Raw genomic sequence first — 22,107 nt, 5'->3', positions numbered from 1 at the left:
AAGAATTCATTACAACAACAACAAAGAACTTAAGAAGCACACTTTTAAACGAAAGGAAACTTCTTGGCAGGGAAAAAACACATTTGAATAAATGTGGGTTTTGACACTCTTATGTAGGTGTCATAACCAGCCATAAAATGACACAATATATGTCACAACAGGAGTGAATATATGGGTCATGACAGTGTTATGACCTTCTAATGACAGGACACTGGGTGTCAAGTGTTATGACACTGGGTGTCAAGTAAAGTGTTACGCAACCAGCAAACACACACACCACTCAAGAGTTATACATGCACATACATTCTCAAATCAATGCATACATCCTTTAGCATACACAAGCACACATGAGACATCCCACTCATACACCCTGTCACTTCTACTCGCAGCAAAGAACCCTCTACACTTAATGTTCTACACTCAATCACACTCTCTTTCCCTAATCTTCCACATTACTGTGGCTCGTAGAGACAGGATCCTGGTATGAAAGTACCATTTGTTACACTCATAACTGCATCCAAAATGGCACCCTCTTCTCTATATAGTGCACTACTTTTTACCAGAGCCCTGGTCAAAAGTATTGCGCTATATAGCGAATAGGGTGTCATTTGGGACTCACCCATGTCTTTACACATGCAGTGGACATTTCATTTTCAATGGAGGAGAGCGAGTGAGATGGAGGGAGAGAGAGCGCGGAATAGGGTGACTTACACAGTTATTATTGATGAGCGTGAGCTAAAATGCTTAATTTGCACCGTCTTCAACCAAATTCATATTGAAAGCAGCAGAATGTGCATGAAACTCATTAGACACAATGAGAAGGGTTCATAAATTGTAATATTAATTAGTCATTTCTGCCTCCCTTTCATGGTGAAAATGGGTTGTATTAATAAAAAGAGAGGGGTGTGTGATTGTGCCGGGGCCTGGAAGTGACAGCCTTGATTTAGTTTGGCTTTACCTCTACAGTACTGTCTCTAATGGAGAGAGAGAGAGAGGGAGGGAGGAAGGGGATGGAGAGGATACTACATGTTAGTGTGCCTGTGCTTGTGTGTGTGTGCCTACATTACATACAAACTATGAAATAACACATATGGAATCATGTATTAAACAAAAAAGGACACACTTGTTTGTTTACTACATGATTCCATATGTGTTATTTCAAAACCCTGGAATGAGTAGGTGTGTCCAAACTTTACTGGTAATGTGTGTGTGTGTGTGTGTGTGTGTGTGTGTGTGTGTGTGTGTGTGTGTGTTTGCCTGCCTGTGTGTGAATGTGTGTTATTGTGTGTGTGTGGGTGTGTGTGTGTGTGTGTGTGTGTGTGTGTGTGTGTGTGTGTGTGTGTGTGTGTGTGTGTGTGTGTGTGTGTGTGTGTGTGTATGCCATGCTGGTGAATACACTACTCAGCAACACTTTAACCTCTTAATGGCCTTTCATGTTCTCCGTGTGGGTGACTTAATGGCCCCCTCAGTAGCTCCCTATCTCCCCTTCAGTTTAACTATACCATAATGAGCCTCTAACCCCCATCCGCCATTTTCATGAACAATTATGGCATAAGAAGGAATAATACAGCTTGCTGCCTTTTTTTGTTTCTTGATATAGTAACGTTGCATCTGAAATGGAACCCTTTTCCCTATTTAGTGCAGCCGGCGAAAAAAGTAGTGCACTAAATGGAGAATGGAGAGCCAAATGGGGAATAGGGTGCCATTTTGACCAAAGCAATGCACTAAATAGAGAATAGGGTGCCATTTTGGACACAACCAATGTATCCTGTGATTGACCTATTACCCTGGTCTTCTCCTATGCATGTCAGGCACGTCAGTGACCCAACTGCAGGCTGTGGACCCAGACCAGGAGCCCCTCATTTTCGGGGTGGTGGGAGAGGAGGCCATGAGGTACTTTGCGGTGGAGAGAGACACAGGAGTAGTTTGGCTACGACAGCCCCTGGACCGCGAGGTTAGAAGACACACACACAGGCACACACACACACACACACACACACACACACACACACACACACACACACACACACACACACAAATACACACACACAACCACATACTCGTGCATGCATGCACACACTCACCCACACACACAAACACACACACCCTGTCTCCCTTCCCTCCCCACACTCCCTCCCTCCTTCCCATAAGAAGGGTTTTGCTGACATCTCTCTCCATCTCTTCCAGACCAAGTCGGAGATGCAGGTGGAGTTCTCTGTGAGTGACAGCCAAGGGGTAAGAGTCAAACATGCAGTCCGATCAACGCTGTTACACATCCTGGATGTCAAGCAGCTCACACACTGTAGATACAACTCTTTCTGACCAACTGTTATTCACTCTGACACCTGTCTCACACGTAGCATACAAATGCTAAAACACACTGACATTTCAACCTACACAACCCTATGGGTAATGGTTAAGACATTACATTCATACAATCCTTCTATCCATAGAGTGTGTGTAATGTTTTGTGGGGGAGTTGATTGATTGTGTGTGTGTGTGTGTGTGTGTGTGTGTATGTTACTCACTCTCACCCCTGTCTAACATGTACTGTTCTGATGCACTAAAACACACTGACATTTCAACCTACACATTCCTATCGGTTAAGACACCACCCTCATTCAGTACATATAGTAAGTTTACTGTGTCTGTGTTTCTCTCTGTCTGTGTGTTTGTGTATTAAACATTAGGACCTCTTGTGCTTTCGCAGGTGGTCAAAGACACAGTGAATATTCAGATAGGAGATGTGAATGACAACTCCCCTACTTTCCATGGCCAGCCGTACACAGTACACATTGCGGAGGTAGGCTACAGTCATGTATATGGAATGTGTAATAGCTACTGTATATAACTGTCCTCCCTAACTTGTCCCACTGTCCTTGTGGGGAACAGTATCATTGTCCTCTGGAGTCGCTCCGGGATGAAGTCTCCCCTTGGTACAGATCTAGGATCTGTTTCCCTCTTACAATCCTAACCTTAACCATTACTGGGGGAAATGCACAACTGACCCAAGAAGTATTGCGTTGTATGTGACAATCTTTTACTGATATGTGAGAAAAAGCATAATTTCTCTTGCTCTATATAATACACAGACAGTGAGAATCTTTGAGTCAATGTCTCTCCATATTTGGTTGACTTATCAGACATGCAACTTTACAGCAACAAGTTGGCCCTGCAAATGGCTACATATCTGTAGACCTGCATGATAACCAACTGCTGGTTTGGGAATCCTCTTCTTTTTCATATTTGGAGAAAGTCAACTTGCCATCCAAATATAAAAACTCTCCCTCTGCAGTGCAGTCCTCAATCTCTCCCACTACAGCTTTTCTTTCTCTCTCGCAGTCTACTACCTCCACTAACTCTCTCCCTCCTATTTCAGTCTCCCTCTCCCTCCTCTTGTTCCCTCCCTCCCTTCCTCCCTCCCTCCCTCTCCCTCTTTTAGTCTTTTTAGTCTCTCTCTCTCTCTGGTCCGAAGGAGGAGAGGAAGGGGGGCAGTCTCCCCCCCCCCCCCTTCTGTTTCTCTCTCTCCCCCTTTCTCTCCCTTCTCGTTGCCCTCTCCCCCATCTAATCCTTGATATGAAGTAATTGCCAGAGTGGAGTAGAATGTTGGAGTCTGGAACTTCAAACAGAGGCTGAAATCTATCTCAGACACGCACACACATATATCGTGTTGTGTTTATATTGAGTGCATAGCTTACCCCCAGTCTTCTCCAAATCTTCAAAGCCACTGGGATTTTTCTCCTCTTCAATCTATAAAGTCAAGCAAATAAATGTAGAGAAAGAGGGGGCTGTTCTGCCCTCCTATGATTGGAGTGAAGGGTTCTCTCAGGTTTCTCTCCGTGTTTTTTCAGGTTTCTCTCAGGGTTCGCTTAGGGTTCTCTTAAGGTTTTATCAGGGTTCTATCAGGGTTTTCTCTGGGTTCTCTCTGGGTTCTATCATGAACTTCATCAAATAATTTAAACATTATCTCAGGCCATGTTTGTGTATGATACATGTATGATATAGGCACACAGTGTACTCCTGGCACCAGCTATAGCTCACAGAATACTCAGTGCTAAGCCATGAGGGAGCCGAGGAGGAGATGATGGAGTGAGGGTGTTGTGACTCAGTTCGTTCCCTGTTCTATCTTGTTTCCTCCATCCCCTCCCTCCCTCCCTCTCATCCTCTCCAACAACTTTCTGTCCTCCACATTTTTATGGCCTCATTACCTCTGTGACTTCCGGTGACCTCTGTCGGGCAAAGCAAACACGCTGCGACATCACTCCATCAACCTGTCACTCACCGTACATGCCACAGTAGCCAGCCAATCACAGATTATGGCTTCCATCAGCAACTCTGAGACGATAAACTAGTTCCTAAAGTTGACTGCAGAGAAAAACAGACAGGCAGAGAGGGAGGGGGATGGACAGAGACGGAACTAGTTTGACGGAGAGGAAAAGTAACTTGGAAAGGAGTGGAAAGAGATGGGAGTGGGAAAGAGAGAGATGTAGTATGTAGAGAGATAGAAATACAGAGACAGTAAAAAAGTAACAATTGAAGGAATGGGAAAGAGCTGGAAGAGAGGGAGTGGGAAAGTGAGATTAAACAGGAATGCAGAAAAACAGCTAAACGACACGACAATATGAAAAATAAGAAAAACAGGTGATGATGTAAAAGAGGTGTTGAAAGAGAAAGCAAAACGTGGATGAAGATATTGAAAGGAACTACAGCCCAGTTAGTAGAGTGAGCAGATTAAGCTGTTACACTTGCTCAATGTGAGCTGTCGATGGGGAGGTGTAGTGTAGTAAAGACGAGAGGAGTGTGTGTGTAATTGAGAAGGTATGGAGGAGAGGAGTGTGTGTCTAATTGTGGGTTTAATATGTGGTGCTATAAAGAGGGTGAAGGGGAGCAGGTGGGCTGCTAGCATTCCCTGTGTCAGCGCTAATGAGCTGGGCAGATTTACAGCAACCAGCCATGGCACAGAGTGTGGAGACTGAGATAACTGTACGTCGCTCTGGATAAGAGCGTCTGCTAAATGACTAAAATGTCAAATGTAAATGAGATAATGGCTGTGCCTCAAATGGTACCATATTCCCTATTTAACTTTTGATTAAGGCCCATAGGATCCTCCCATAGGGCTCTGGTCAAAAGTAGTGCACTATATAGGGCATAGGGTGCCATTTGGGACACACTCAGAGACTATCACCCAAACACAATGTTTGACTAAAACAACAGATGGGCCTCAGCCAAATTCCCAGTTTAATGGAATGGTGGTAATAGTGCAGGGGTGCTGCATACTGAGTAAGGGAGGGTGTTTTTTTTATTTTTCACATTTTAGAGTAAGGTGTATCCCTATTAGCTTACTATTTGGTATGAGCTCAAGAAAGGTGATAACACTGTCTTTCAGCCCTATGATTATTGATCTAAATCCAGCATAACACACCTTAAAGTACAATGTACATTGAAATGTAGTCTGTCTGTGTGTATGTGTCGGTCTGTCTGTCTGTCTGTCTGTGTGCGTGCATGCTTTATTGCGTGCGTTCGTGCATGTGTGTGTCTGTGTGTATAACTAGTTGAACAGTTTTTAATAACACCAGTCGCCCCAGGGAGTCCCAACTCCCCCCCCCCCCCCCCCCCCAGCCTTTCCTCCCATGCTTCCTGACCCCTAAACCCTCTCCCACTGCGAGCTAGTCTCTGTGTCATTGACACACCGCCACCATCAAATGCCACCACTAATGACTTTTCTGAGACTCGCCCAGTGTTTTCTGTGTCCCGCTGCTTACCCCAGACCCACCCCGATCACACAAACACACTCTTTCTCCTGCACTGTGTCTGTCTTTTCTTTTTTCTTTCTCCAACATTCCCCCTTTCTTTCTTTGAATTCCACTCTCTCCCATTCATTACTTATACTGTGTAGACAGACAGACAGACAGACAGAAAAACGTACGGATGGAGTAATGAACGTACAGAGAGATGAACGTATGGACAGACAGACAGGCACTGTCAGACTGGGTTGATGTGTATGCGGCGGTGAAGTCAGGCGCAGGACACAGAGGATCAGGATGACTACTTTAATTCCAGTAAACACGCACCAAAACAAAAGTCTCCACAACACTGGAGGAGTAACACGCGCTGTGCGTAATAGGCGAACTAGAAATGCCGAACATCAGACAGGACAAAATGACAATAACACACAAAAGGCCAAACGTAAAACAAGGGAACTTATATGTTACATAATCAACACAAAATAAGTAACATGTGTACAAACTAGACAACACAAGACAAACACCGAAACATCGATCGGCAGTAGCTAGTACTCCGGGGACGACGAACGCCGAAGCCTGCCCGAGCAAGGAGGAGGAGCAGCCTCGGCGGAATCCGTGACAGACACGTTACCTTTTATGTACTGTAACTCCCTCTGCTTATTTTACCGACGCCATAACTCATCCATTCATCAATTATTTATTTATCGCTCCGTAGACACACGGTGTTGTAGAATATTGAACACAGATAAGGCAACAATGATGCAGAGGGAGATAGTACAGCCATGCCCAGTCTGGCCCTGAAATGCACTATACAGATGGATTAAATATATTGGCAAACAGGCAGACAGACAAGCAGGCATCTATCCACTGCACTGCTAGATGGCAAACGTTGAGCTTATCTGTTTACTTTCTCTCCTCCCATTCTGTCAGGCAGTGGGCGAAGGGAAATCCGTCCTCAGCCTAGGTATTTCTGTATTTTCTATCAGCCCTATCTCAGTCAGTGTCCCTCACAGAGCCGATAGCTCTCCCATTGACTGCTATTATAAACCAGTCTTCATTTTAGCTGGGGATGGACATGCCACACCATAGAAATATAATGACTAGAATATGGGTACACTCAATATGGCCACCAGAATTTACAGTAAACGTACTCACGGAATATTGACTTGAATGGGAATGTCCGTTTTAATCATTCTATTCTAGGTGGGACACAAGTTAATTAAACAATGACAGACCATAGAAAGTCAAACAGAATCAAAGCTTGAGAGTGGTCAGGTCATCATACCTGTGCAGTATCCATCTAGCTGTACTGTACTGACTGCCACAGCATCCATGTGAGCTGATATTTCATTGATGTCACAATGATGTTGAAATCACATCTCAAGAGGTCGAAGGATGACAGGACGGTACTGGAGGGTTGGGCTGAGGAAAGGAGTGTGATTGGCAGGAAGGCAGGCAGGCAGACAGACACGCAGACAGGCAGACAGGCAGGCAGACAGACGCACGTACGCACACACACACTGATCTCTCAGATTTGGTTTGGCAAAGCTTATCAGAGAGTGTTCATTATGCCTGTGAATTAGATGTTTAGAGCTTGATGTTGGATTGGGAAGAACAACAGAGGGCTTCCACTATTTGATGTGCCCTGTGTCACTATAAAGTAGAAATCAGATGAATGTGATCTAGTCCTTTTTTCTCTTTCTTTTTTATTATTATGAAAGCATAACGTCAAGCCCTAATAATTTACACCTCTGTGTATCACATTATCCTGCCTGAGGTTATTGTACACATATGACCTTGGTCGTATTAAAGCCATTATTTTACATTTTACATATGACCTATAAGCTTTGACATTCTGAAACAATACTATTCATTTAAGAATCTGTTAACTTAAGTCATTACTGTCGGCATAAAGAAACGGTTTGTACTGTTGTTATCATAACTGCCTTAACAATCAAACACTCCCACCACATGTACCATAGCACATATACACGCACGCACACACACACACACACACACACACACCTATTACGGTGATTTGCTCTATGCATAATGGTTTCTGTATCGTCTCCTCAGGATGAAATTGAATGGGATGGTTAGTGAGAAGTGAGTGGGTGACACTAATACCCTGAGCCACGGAGAGAAGGGGGGAAGGAAGGATAGAGCGAGGGAGATGGGGAGAGAGAGAGAGAGAGAGAGAGGATGTATAGAGAAAGAGAGAGGAAATGAGGAATAGACTAAGAGAGAAGGGTGGAGGAGGAAGGTTGAATGGAAAGGAGTCAATATGATATCCACCCTATAGTTGAGATTAGTTATGGTACAACTTTTCTTTTCAAGGCTTATGGTATATTAATGTCTAGAGGTCTCTCTCCATCTGTCCCTATGCATATATCTGAGCGCATTGATTAACACTTGATTAATTGATGTCTACTAGGTGTAATACCTATTTCATCTTATATATTTGGTCTTCTTATGTCCATGCACTATAAAAAAGCCAACTTAACCAATTGCTTAATCCGCGTTATTATGTGAGTTGAGTGGACTTTAAAAGGACAAGAATTTGAGCTTATGTGTTAAAGTCTGCAAAAATACTAGAGGTGAATACTGTAGTATGTACTGTAGTATTTACAGTTCACTATAGTATAAATACTGTAGTATATATATATATTTTTTTATATAAAAACAATGTTTTTATAAATTAAATGAAAATGTGTTGTCAGCCATAGTAGTGCGGTGCACCTGGAGCAAATTAGGGATACAACTAGTAATTCATGTAGTGTTTTTGCAGATTGTAGTATACTGTAGTATTTACTGCAGTGATTTTGCGGACTGTAGTAACTGAAGTATTTACTGGACATTTTTTGCGGACTATAGTACACTGTAGGATTTGCTGTAGTGTTTTTGTCACGGTTTCGGCCGAGGCTGCTCCTCCTCCTGGTTCGGGCAGGCTTCGGCGGTCGTCGTCTCCGGAGTACTAGCTGCCACCGATCTATGTTTCATGTTCGTTTGGTTTGGTCTTGATGTTGTACACCTGTGTCTAGTTAGTCCTCGTTAGTGTTCTATTTAGTTCTCGTTGTGTGTGTCTGTGTTTGTGTGTGATTGTTTCGCTGTCGTGTTTGTGCGCTACTGTTGCCTTGTGCATTTCGTATTTTCCTCCTCTGTGTTAGGAGGTTATTTACGCACTGTTTTGTGCGCCTTTTGGTTTTCGCCTGTGTGCGGACTTTCTCGCCTCCGGGCGTTTGACTCGTTATTTTGTGTGTGCTTTTCACTAAAGTCTATTGGACTTATTTTTCTGCGTCCTGCATCTGATTCCTGCACCACACCCACCTACAGCACCCACTGACAGTTTTTGCAGACATTACTGAAGTATTTACTATAGTGTTTTTATTTTTTATCTATAACCTGTAGGTAGGTAGGACTGGGGTCTGAATGGACAATTCAAAGTTTCTGTGCTTTTCTATAACCTGGTCTATACTTGGCTTATGAGTGGCACAAATTGGTATATGGGGGAGGGGAATGGGCAGGGTATGTGCAAATTGCATTTCTTACTATAGTAAAAAAATACTGTAGTGTTTTTGCAGACATTACTGTATTATTTACTACGGTGTTTATTTTTATTTTTTTTACAGATTATACTGTAGTATTTACTATAGTATTCTACAGTTTACTATGGAATTCTATAGTAAGTACTGGAGTATTTTATAGTAAACTGAAGTCTTTTTTCATGTGGGAACCAATTGCTTAATAAGCATTGTTATGTGTGTTGAGTGGACTTAAAAAGGACATGAATTTGAGCTAATGTGTTAAAGTTTGTTTACTCAATAAACTCTGCTTGAAGTGAGCTGAATTTGAACAAGCTTGTTGAGTAAAATTACAAATCCATGTTTGCTCAAAACCCCACTCATCATTATCATATTTCCCAGCATGCTCTACTGCAGGTTGATTTAAAAAATGGTTTGTTTCAATACCTGTGTTTTTGTATGTACATTGTTTGGTAAATTAATCTTATGATACATAAACATAAAAAACATACAATTTTCTAAACTAATCCAAGCTGCTAATAGTTGGACTTATTCACTCAACCTAAAATTCAAAGTTGAGCCAACATACAATTCAACTTGAGAATGTATTTTGGTTCAGCTATACAGTGCATTCGGAAAGTATTCAGACACCTTGACTTTTTCCACATTTTGTTACGTTACAGCCTTATTCTCAAATGGATTACATTGTTTTTTATCCCTCATCAATCTACACACAATACCCCATAATGACAAATCAAAAACAGGTTTGTGTACATTTGTACTATTATTTGTTTATTTCTTTACGGAAATATCACATTTACATACGTATTCAGACCCTTTACTCAGTACTTTGTTGAAGCACCTTTGGCAGCGATTACAGCCTTGAGTCTTCTTGGGTATGACACTACAAGCTTGGCACACCTGTATTTGTGGAGTTTCTCCCATTCTTCTCTGCAGATCCTCTCAAGCTCTGTCAGGTGGGATGGGGAGCATCGCTGCACAGCTATTTTCAGGTCGCTCCAGAGATGTTCAATCGAGTTCAAGTCTTGGGCTCTGGCTGGGCCACTCAAGGACATTCAGAGATTTGTCCCGAAGCCACTCCTACATTGTCTTGGCTGTGTGCTTAGGGTCTTTGTCCTGTTGGAAGGTCAACCTTGAGAATATTGTTTCTCATGGTCTGAGAGTCCTTAAGGTGTATTTTGCAAACTCCAAGCGGGCTTTCATGTGCCTTTTACTGAGGAGTGGCTTCCGTCTGGCCACTCTACCATAAAGGCCTGATTGGTGGAGTGCTGACGAGATGGTTGTCCTCCTATCTTCACAGAGGAACGCTGGAACTCTGTCAGAATGACCATTGGGTTCTTGGTCACCTCCCTGACTAAGGCCCTTCTCCCCCTATTGCTCAGTTTGGCCGGGCTTCCAGCTGTAGGAAGAATCTTGGTGGTTCCAAACTTCTTCCATTTAAGAATGATGGAGGCCACTGTGTTGTTGGGGACCTTTAATGCTGCTGAAATGTTTTTGGTACCCTTCTCCAGATCTGTGTCTTGACAGAATCCTGTCTCGGAGCTCTACAGACAATTCCTTTCGACCACATGGCTTGGTTTTTGCTCTGACATGCACTGTCAACTGTGGGACGTTATATAGACATGTGTGTGCCTTTCCAAATCATGTCCAATCAATTGAATTTAATACAGGTGGACTCCAATCAAGTTGTAGAAACATCTCAAGGATGATCAATGGAAACAGGATGCACCTGAGCTCAATTTTGAGTGTCATAGCAAAGGGTTCTGTTTTTATTTGTAATAAATTAGCAAAAATTTCTACAAACCTGTTTTCGCTTTGTCATTATGGGGTATTGTGTGTAGATTGATGAGGAGTCTTTTTAATTTAATCCATTTTAGAATAAGGCTGTAACGTAACAAAATGTGGAAAATGTCAAGAGGTCTGAATATCTTCCGTATGCACTCTATGCCCAAAGTTGTGCAAACTCACAATCCCATTGCATCTGGTTGCCTTACTTTTTTTTGTGTGTAGCTGAACTTTTGACCATTGGCATCCTATGGAACACACACAAACATAGAATAAGTTCCAACCTTCCATTTTGTCTTTCAGTGTATTAAGATGATCTGCCGCACATATTAAACGACTGAAGCTTAGCAAATTAAAACTCTGAAATTGTGTCTGATTTAAGTGTTGTGCGGAGACCTCATTATTCCATTGTTCAATCTATTACCGGAACTTGACACTAAAATATAGACTTGGGGGTGTTTGTGTGTGTGTATGTAGTTACGTATGTGTGTGTGCATGCTATGCATGCATTGTCTATTGTCGTTTGTGTCCATCTGTGACTGTTTCTGGGTCGTTCCACGAAAATAGTGTATTTTGCGTCCTTTGATATTTTCAGTAGAAATTGTGCACCAATATTGAATTTTAAAAGCCTGTTATATTAAATGAAGTGATCTTAATATAGACCATATGGGACATTCCAAAAATCAGATTTTTTACATGATTAAAGGCTTGCTAAAGTGCCATAATTATGTATTTTGACATGTCCCTCCGTCAACCCTGTGGGACTTCTAGGAAGATTTTAACCCACTTAATCCCTACATTTCTGCAAGTTTCACCATCATTGTGAATATATATATATATATATATATATATATATATATATATATATATATATATATATATATATATATATATATGTATATACATATATATATATATATATGTATATAAATCACCCAACACAGCTATTTGAGAGGTACATTTTAAGTGAATGTTGTGATTTCTTAACCATTCCTGAACCTGTCACCAGAAACAAGCTACATAGGGGCAATACCATAATAAATTATCTAGTGATTCTGTCTCTTCGCAGCAAAATCTAGAGCTGAGATTGTTGTATGCCCCATATATATAGCATTCTGTTGGTGGAAATAATTTTGTATAGTAATTTAAATTAAAAAACTCAAAGTGTCGAATCAAGTGTTGTTTTTTGTACCAGATCATAAACCATGTGGAATGGAATCGGTACATCGAAAATCTCTTCCCATTTATTTAGCAACCTGTATGGCGCAGCTGTCAACATTTTTGTCCTCAAATGAAACCGGTATATTTTTCTATTTATGCCAATTCCTTTCAGCCAATTTGTATCTTTAATATATGGCAGGCAAACAAGTTCCCTACCTTCTCCCTTTTCCACTTGCCTCCTCCATTTTTGTGGTAATGCTGCAATCAGCTGGTTGTAACTTTGGATTGAGCAGACATTCCCATATATTTTTGATAGCTGCATATGTGACATAACTCCACCATTCCTTTTCATAATATAATGAATAAATATAATATAATTTTAAAACATTTTTTCCATAAATAATGTTTTTTTTAATTAATCAGTATATTTGAGTTCAACCATAACATTTGTTGTAATATTTGTTCTATATTTTCTGAAGGATGAAATGGAAATTGTAACCAGCTTTGTATGGCTTGTTTAAGAAAGGGCAATACTTTAAACAAAATGTAATTTTCAATTAGTCGGAAATGAGAAGTTGTAATCTGTATAAAGGCAAAAAGGCCATTTTTGAACAAAGGATGAGCCTTTCTGAATAATTTACTGGAGAACCATTTTGTGTTTAAGTATAACTTATGTATGAGAGAAGTTTTTAGTGAGAGGTTTAAAGCTTTAATATTGAATAATTTTAGCCCCCCAAACTCATATTCATTATATAAATAGGCACGTTTAAATTTGTCTGGCTTAGCATTCCAAATAAAATGAAATATATTTTGTTCATATGATTTTTTTTAAACGAGTCGTCTGGAGTAGGCAGCACCATTAGTAAGTAAGTAAACTGTGATAGGACCAAATAGTTAATCAAAGTGATTTTTCCATAAATAGACAAGTATTTACCTCTCAATGGTTGCAGAATCTTATCTATTTTTGCAAACTTTCTACTGAAATGGATTGTGGTAAGTTCATTTATATTTTTTAGATGTGAATACCAAGTATGTCTACTTCCCCATCTGCCCATTTTATTGTTAAACTACAAGGTAGTGTAAACACTGTGTCCTTTAACGATCCAATACGTAATATGGTACACTTGTCATAATTAGGTTTTAGTTCAGAGAGGCTAGAAAAGTTATCAAGATCTTCAATGAGACTGTGCAGGGATCCAGATTGTGGACTTAAGGAAAAACTTGAGTAATCGGTATACATTGACACTTTTGTTTTTTTCCCCTGGTTTTCTAACCCCTTGATGTTCTTTTTGGATCTAATTTTAATAGCTAGCATTTCAATGGCCATAATAAATAGATATGGAGACAACAGACAGCCTTGTTTTACGCCTCTTAAAAGCTCAATACTTTCTGAGAAGTAACCATTATTTACTATTTTTCATCTGGGGTTGCTGTACATAACTTTAACCCATTGTATAAGAGATTCACCGAAATTAAAGTAATCCAGGCATTTATATATGAATTCTAGTCATACTTTATAAAACACATTTTCAAAATCTGCTATGAAGACCAGGCCTGGTATCTTTGATGTTTCATAATGTTCAATTGTTTCAAGTAATTGTCGTATATAATTATCTCCAATATATAATCCATGTAAAATAACCTGTCTGATCAGGATGAACAATATCTGGTAAAAAACATTTTTTTTCTATGTGCTATCCATTTCACCAGGATTTATGCATGACAACATTGCAGTGTAAGAGGCCTCCAGTTTTTTAAATGGACTTTATATTTATACTTACCACCTGGGTCCTGTTTTAGTAGTAATGAAATCAGACCTTCTTGTTGAGTTCCTGAAAGTCTACCATTTTTATAGGAGTAATTAAAACATGCAAATAATGGATCTTTGAGTACATCAAAAAAGGTCTGAAATACCTCTACTGGTGTTTTTCCAGACTGAAAAGATTGAATTGCCTCAAAAAGTTACTAGGAAATAAATAATTACAGTTAACATCATTCAGTGGAAATGGAGGAGACTGATAAGAAAACATATGTTTAAAATATTTTGCTTCCTCTTTCAAAATATCATTTGGTGAATCATGGATGACTCCATCATTTGTAACGAGTTTCTGTAAATTCTTATTGGTAGCATTTCTATGTTGAACATTCAAGAAACATTTTGTGCATTTTTCACAATTTTCCATTCAATTTGCTTTATTTTTGTAATACATTACACTTGATCGTTGTTGAATAAGTACCTCCAATTATTTTTGTTTTTCCTCTAACATATTTTGTGACTCTATATAACAGTTTCCATTACCATCTACCTGCGCTGTTATTTCCTCTATTTCCATCTCTTTTGATCTAAACTGCTTTTGTTTTAATGATGAGTATTTTATTGAATGGTCTCTACATTTAAAATTGTCCCATACAATAAGGGGATCTGCTGAACCTACAGTACCAGTCAAAAGTTTGGACACACCTAATCATTCAAGCGTTTTTCTTTATTTTCACTATTTTCTACATTGTAGAATAATAGTGAAGACATCAAAACTATGAACTAACACATATGGAATCATGTAGTAGTATATTTTAGATTTTATATTCTTCAAAGTAGCCACCCTTTGCCTTGATGACAGCTTTGCACACTCTTGGCATTCTCTCAACCAGCTTCATGAGGAATGCTTTTCCAACAGTCTTGATGGAGTTCCCACATATGCTGAGCACTTGTTGGCTGCTTTTTCGTCACTCTGCGGTCCAACTCATCCCAAACCATCTAAATTGGGTTGAGGTTGGGTGATTGTGGAGGCCAGGTCATCTGATGCAGCACTCCATCACTCTCCTTGGTCAAATAGCCCCTTACACAGCCTGGAGGTGTGTTTTGGGTCATTATCCTGTTGAAAAACAAATGATAGACCTACTAAGCGCAAACCAGATGGGATGGCGTATCACTGTAGAATGCTGTGGTAGCCATCCTGGTTAAGTGTGCCTTGAATTCTAAATAAATCACAGACAGTGTCACCAGCAAAGCACCCCCACACCATATCACCTCCTGCTCCATGCTTTACTGTGGGAAATACACATGCGGAGATCATCCGTTCACATTTTACATTTAGTCATTTAGCAGACGCTCTTATCTAGAGCAACTTACAGTTAGTGAGTGCATTCATTTTTTCATACTGGCCCCCCGTGGGAAACGAACCCACAACCCTGGCATTGCAAGCGCCATGCTCTACCAACTGAGCTACACTGCGTCTCACAAAGACACGGCAGTTGAAACCAAAAATATCCAATTTGGACTCATCAGACCAAAGGACAAATTTCCACCGGTCTAATTGCTCGTGTTTCTTGGCCCAAGAAAGTCTCTTATGCTTATTGGTGTCCTTTAGTAGTGGATTCACACAGTCTCCTCTGAACAGTTGATGTTGAGATGTGTCTGTTACTTGAACTCTGTGAAGCATTTATTTGGGATGCAATCTGAGGTGCAGTTAACTCTAATTAACTTATCCTCTGCAGCAGACGTAACTCTGGGTCTTTCTTTCCTGTGGCAGTCCTCATGAGAGCCAGTTTCATCATAGCGCTTGATGGTTTTTGTGACTGCACTTGAAGAAAAAGTTATTGAAATGTTCCGTATTGACTGACCTTCATGTCTTAAAGTAATGATGGACTGTTGTTTCTCTTTGCTTATTTGAGCTGTTCCTGCCATAATATGGACTTGGTCTTTTACCAAATAAGGCTATCTTCTGTATACCAACCCTACCTTGTCACAACACAACTGATTGGCTCAAACGCATTAAGAAGGAAATCAATTCCTCAAATTAACTTTTAAGAAGGCACACCTGTTAATGGAAATGCATTCTAGGTGACTACCTCCTGAAGCTGGTTGAGAAAATGCCAAGAGTGTGCAAAGCTTTCATCATGGGGAAGGGTGTCTACTTTGAAGAATCTAAAATATATTTTGATTTGTTTAACACTTTTTTGGTTACTACATGATTCCATTTGTGTTATTTCATAGATTTTAACGGCCACTAATGACTGCCAGTGAAAATGTGTCTTAAACTTCACACTACCCATAAAGGAATACCTAAGTTTAACTTACAATCGACCCTGACACAGCCATGGCACGATAGCCAAGAATACATGCATTACTGACATTCCAGAGCGAGTAAACCTGTAAAACCACTCCACTCTCCACCCACCCACATTTTGTTTTTATTCCAGGGTTGTCGCTCTATCACCTCGGCTGTTTGACACCTATGCCTATATCATTAGAATCAATAACATAAAAGGTAGTGTAAATAGCTTAGATATAAATAAAGAATATACCTCTCACTTAGAGAAGTGCTTCCATAAGCCAATTATTGTGTTGGTTCTACCGTTAACTTTAATCAGTTTATCCCAGTGTTAACCAGCCCACCACACACTAATAGTGACAACAACTCTGTTGACAATACCTAATCCATTTGCCGTTGTGAATCGGAACAATAATATGCCCTTTACAGATTTTATATTGAGATTTATTTTTTTTATGTAAAAGGATAATGACAGCAATTATTTTGGGATCGTATAGGCCTACTTCAATAGATAACCTGGACAGGTTTTTAATGTTATAATCCTTCATCCTAGCCCTACATTAGATCTATTCATATTTATTACATGTTGTCTTAAAAGCTAATCGTTCTGATTCACATCCGCGAACAATGGCCACACTATGTAACAGCTTTTAAGTCATAATATACCTGACCTCTACAATTAGGCAATATCATACAGTGGGGAAAAAAAGTATTTAGTCAGCCTCCAATTGTGCAAGTTCTCCCACTTAAAAAGATGAGAGAGGCCTGTAATTTTCATCATAGGTACATGTCAACTATGACAGACAAATTGAGAAAAAAAATCCAGAAAATCACATTGTAGGATTTTTTATGAATTTATTTGCAAATTATGGTGGAAAATAAGTATTTGGTCACCTACAAACAAGCAAGATTTCCGGCTCTCACAGACCAGTAACTTCTTCTTTAAGAGGCTCCTCTGTCCTCCACTCGTTACCTGTATTAATGGCACCTGTTTGAACTTGTTATCAGTATAAAAGACACCTGTCCACAACCTCAAACAGTCACACTCCAAACTCCACTATGACCAAGACCAAAGAGCTGTCAAAGGACACCAGAAACAAAATTGTAGACCTGCACCAGGCTGGGAAGACTGAATCTGCAATAGGTAAGCAGCTTGGTTTGAAGAAATCAACTGTGGGAGCAATTATTAGGAAATGGAAGACATACAAGACCACTGATAATCTCCCTCGATCTGGGGCTCCACGCAAGATCTCACCCCGTGGGGTCAAAATGATCACAAGAACGGTGAGCAAAAATCCCAGAACCACACGGGGGGACCTAGTGAATGACCTGCAGAGAGCTGGGACCAAAGTAACAAAGCCTACCATCAGTAACACACTACGCCGCCAGGGACTCAAATCCTGCAGTGCCAGACGTGTCCCCCTGCTTAAGCCAGTACATGTCCAGGCCCGTCTGAAGTTTGCTAGAGTGTATTTGGATCATCCAGAAGAGGATTGGGAGAATGTCATATGGTCAGATGAAACCAAAATAGAACTTTTTGGTAAAAACTCAACTCGTCGTTTTTGGAGGACAAAGAATGTTGAGTTGCATCCAAAGAACACCATACCTACTGTGAAGCATGGGGGTGGAAACATCATGCTTTGGGGCTGTTTTTCTGCAAAGGTACCAGGACGACTGATCCGTGTAAAGGAAAGAATGAATGGGGCCATGTATCGTGAGATTCTGAGTGAAAACCTCCTTCCATCAGCAAGGGCATTGAAGATGAAACGTGGCTGGGTCTTTCAGCATGACAATGATCCCAAACACACCGCCCGGGCAACGAAGGAGTGGCTTCGTAAGAAGCATTTCAAGGTCCTGGAGTGGCCTAGCCAGTCTCCAGATCTCAACCCCATAGAAAATCTTTGGAGGGAGTTGAAAGTCCGTGTTTCCCAGCGACAGCCCCAAAACATCACTGCTCTAGAGGAGATCTGCATGGAGGAATGGGCCAAAATACAAGCAACAGTGTGTGAAAACCTTGTGAAGACTTACAGAAAACGTTTCACCTGTGTCATTGCCAACAAAGGGTATATAACAAAGTATTGAGAAACTTTTGTTATTGACCAAATACTTATTTTCCACCATAATTTGCAAATAAATTCATAAAAAATCCTACAATGTGATTTTCTTGAAAATAAATTCTCATTTTGTCTGTCATAGTTGACGTGTACCTATGATGAAAATTACAGGCCTCTCTCATCTTTTTAAGTGGGAGAACTTGCACAATTGGTGGCTGACTAAATAGTTTTTTCCCCACTGTATAAAACAAAACAAAAAACTACCTTGGTATTTCTAATGTACTACTGTGCAATCTTCAAATTAAATAAATGAAAAATAAAAAATGGTCAGCCTTACCTATCTTCGCCTTCCCCTAAATCAAAACCTGATTTTAAGTCCATATAGTCCCAAGTTCCATATTGCCTAATTTAGAAAAGGATAAGTTCATCATATCCATTTTCTATTACCATAAGTCCAACCTTATTTTAAGTTCACATAGTCCACGGTTCCATACTGCATGAAGACATGTTTTTGTGAAAAACAAATGAATCCTTAATTGTGACCGAACGGCTCTATTCGGCCTTATGTAGCAAAATTGTTTTTTACATTGGATAAAAGTAGAGACACAGAGCTAGAAAATGGTATATCATACAGTACAGTTGAGGAACAATGGGAAAGTAATTCTGCTTTGAAAGTTGATAAATCCGTAACCTCACTTTTGAGAAAATTGCCTTTGAATGTTTTGGTACACCTAGTGGAGAGCTCTTCTTTGTCTACACACATTCAGCAACGTTCACACCCTCTTAAGCTTTAGCCCCACCCATCTCTTTAAGGAGTTGCATGTGAGGCCATCTACTAAACAACCAAATATTTCAAGACTAATGGCTGGTTAATCTGGCGTGCCAGAGTGTGCTCTGGGCGTTCGTAAATTCAGAGCGTTGTCAGATTGTCCCTTCGTAAATTCAGAGCGTTTCGCTCTCGGAGCGTTCAGAGCGCACACTGGACGCTCTGGCCGAGGAGTAGGGTTGATCCGAGTGTTCTGACCTAACAACAGCTTTCTCAACTCAAGATAACTTGCTAACGTTGGCTAGCTTGCTAGCAACTTCCAGACACAAATGAGAGAACAGCTCACTCTGACCATTTTACTCGCCCTAGCAGAGCTTGTTAGGCTGTTTTTATGTTATCCAGAGCATTGGTGACTGCAACTGTGCTGCTGGCAACAATTTATTTATGCTTTTTTGCCAACGTTTACTGACACCGGCCATATTCAATGAGTGTTGAGCATTCGTAAATGTGTACATTATTCTGCGCTCTGGCACACTCAGACGAGAGGGCTCTGAAATCGAAGTAGATAGCCAGAGAGAATTTATCAGCTACGTCTATCAACAGTTGTCGAAGTGATATCATGTATATTCTATTCAAATGGTTACCATAGTGGAGTCTTTTGTTAAGATATGTAGCTAGCTAGCTAAACAATGATCCATAATCCCAACTCATGACATTACTACCCTACATGAATCTACACGTAGCTAACCAACCAGGTTCAATGTTAGCTAGCTAACATTAGTCTATAACTAGCAAAGCACATGGCTCTGAGATACGAATAATATTACTACACAGATCATACATGTAACGTTAGCTAGCGAGCCAGCCAGCTAACATTAGCTAGCTAGCTAACAGTACACTTTAACTTGATTTGAAAATGACTTTCTGACAAAACTAGAAACGTGTAATATCTGAAAATGTAGCTAGCTAGACTGTCTTACCTGTATCCATGGATGGACGCTTCTCCCTCTGTCACGGATGCCATGGTTGCCCTTAGTTTGAAGATGTTATCCGGAGACGGGTGTTTTACAACAGACTTCTGTGTGTTCTCTTTTCGACTCTGTCTGCATATTTGCAATCAAACACCAGAATTTTCTCCATCTCATTAGCTATTATACTCTAATTCCACTGATTTCAAAACTCGGTCCTCCAGAAAGTGGAGAGCAACACATTTGCAGTTCTACTACGTGATATCTTTAAAAAAGCCACGTTAGAAAGGATTACCTACCACACATACTTACCAGCTCAAATAGACAGAAGCATGTTACATGGCAGACCAATCCAAACTCATCTCTCGGCATGTCCAACCAACTCATTTTCACAGCCAATCATGGCTAGAAGGAAGGTTGCTGTCTATTTCTGTGTCTAAACAAAATAGGCTCGTAATTTAACAATTGTATTCGTATTTACAGATGGCATACAAGTTTGTTATTAAGGCACATGAAAGTTCACATGCTCCAGAATGTATTTCTGCCCAAAAAACGCATTTTGATTTAAAAAAAAGTTAACGTTCAAATGGCTCTCCTGTGAAGTAGTGACGCGCGACAGATGCCTAGTTTCATGAAACGAGTGACAATTGTACTATGTAATGCGGTGCAAATGTGTATCGGGACAACTACAGCAAGAGGTAGCTATCACTTGAGTCCTTGAACATTTGGTCATTTTACATACAATTTATCGACCACTAGACGAACATTCTGCTTCTCTGCTCAGAGCCTTTTGAAAGTGGGGTACAAGGCACGTCTTCTCTCCACTTTTTCTTGGGGAAATTGTTCATTCATAGAGAATGGGGTGTTCTTCAGTTCCCTACCCTGTTGTAACAAGGCAATTTTCATTTTGTAGTGAGTTAGCATAGCTACGATTGGACGGGGCCTTCCCTCCCCCACTGTAGTTTTCAATATCATATTTTATCTTATCGTATTTCTTCCATCATTTTATTACTGTATTCCATTCCTGTTTTTAAGGCCTGAACATCCCCCAGTAGCCCAGGCAATAGATTCAGCTTTTTTATCTTCTGGAGACAGTAAAAACCTCCGCCTCCAATGTTAAATTAGAACATTTAGACGGCGGCTTCCCTTCAGTTTCGCTCGCAGAGCTCGAGGAAAGGTCTTCTCTTGTTCGCTTCGATGTATCTGATTCTTTTTGGAGCATATCAAAATGCTGATCAATAAATAGTTCAAGGTTCTCTATATTATATTGAATGTTTGTTTCACAGTTATCAGCTAATCCTACATTTTTATGATTAATTCATGGGACAAGCTGTGCCTACCACACTGCCACCTGCCACGTCATCAACCCAACCTCCGGAAGCCAAGTTACTAGAATTGAAATTGTGAGGACTTAGTTATTTTGTTGCTTTGACAAAGTCATTTCTGAAGATGATTTATTTTATGTGATTAGTGATTAATTTACGTCTGTCCCTCATTTTAAGGTCAACCCTATTACGTGAACTAAACTCTCGTTTTAATATTGTGAAATTATTCCTTTTTAAATATTTTTTTCTAAATAAATATTGAACATCTAATAGTCAAATCATAATGTAGCTGGTTCTACTCTTTTTGGCCATTTTCTAGTGTTTTGTGGTGGAAAACTGAACGGGTCGAGCATAACATGTCAACCATGTTACCCATAGATAGACAAGCAAAAAAATAAAAAATATATATACGTTTTTTATTGTTAAAACATTCATTTGCCACTCCCTGTTGCATACAACAAGCTTCCAATACCCCTGTCATGTGGGGATTTATGGCTGATTTAAAATTAAATTGTCAACCCTGTTACGGTCAACCCAGTTACTTTATTTGGCACTTAATAGGCACTTACTATAGTACATACATTTTATTTAACCTCTAGATGGGAAAATGTGTGTTTTATGAAGTTGAATATGTGCTCTCTATGACAGAATGTTAAAAGTAGATAAAATAAACCGTTTTTTGGACTAAGTTACACACAACCCTTCTGTGT

At 40.1% G+C, this 22,107-nt stretch overlaps 1 long non-coding RNA gene across 1 annotated transcript; it reads left to right on the top strand.

Annotated features, from left to right (window-relative positions):
* The first annotated feature begins 1,820 nt into the window (after nucleotides 1–1,820).
* On the top strand, nucleotides 1,821–2,781 carry LOC311120856. Its single transcript, XR_014612213.1, has 3 exons — nucleotides 1,821–1,954; nucleotides 2,188–2,235; nucleotides 2,711–2,781. It is a non-coding gene; the product is annotated as an uncharacterized lncRNA (long non-coding RNA).
* Nucleotides 2,782–22,107: the final 19,326 nt, after the last annotated feature.

Source organism: Coregonus lavaretus (genome assembly GCF_964263955.1).
Source record: "Coregonus lavaretus genome assembly, contig: HAP1_SCAFFOLD_1667, whole genome shotgun sequence".
Classification (NCBI taxonomy): domain Eukaryota; kingdom Metazoa; phylum Chordata; class Actinopteri; order Salmoniformes; family Salmonidae; genus Coregonus; species Coregonus lavaretus.
Note: the sequence above shows the minus strand (reverse complement) of the source record. Positions and strands in the feature narration are given on the sequence as shown.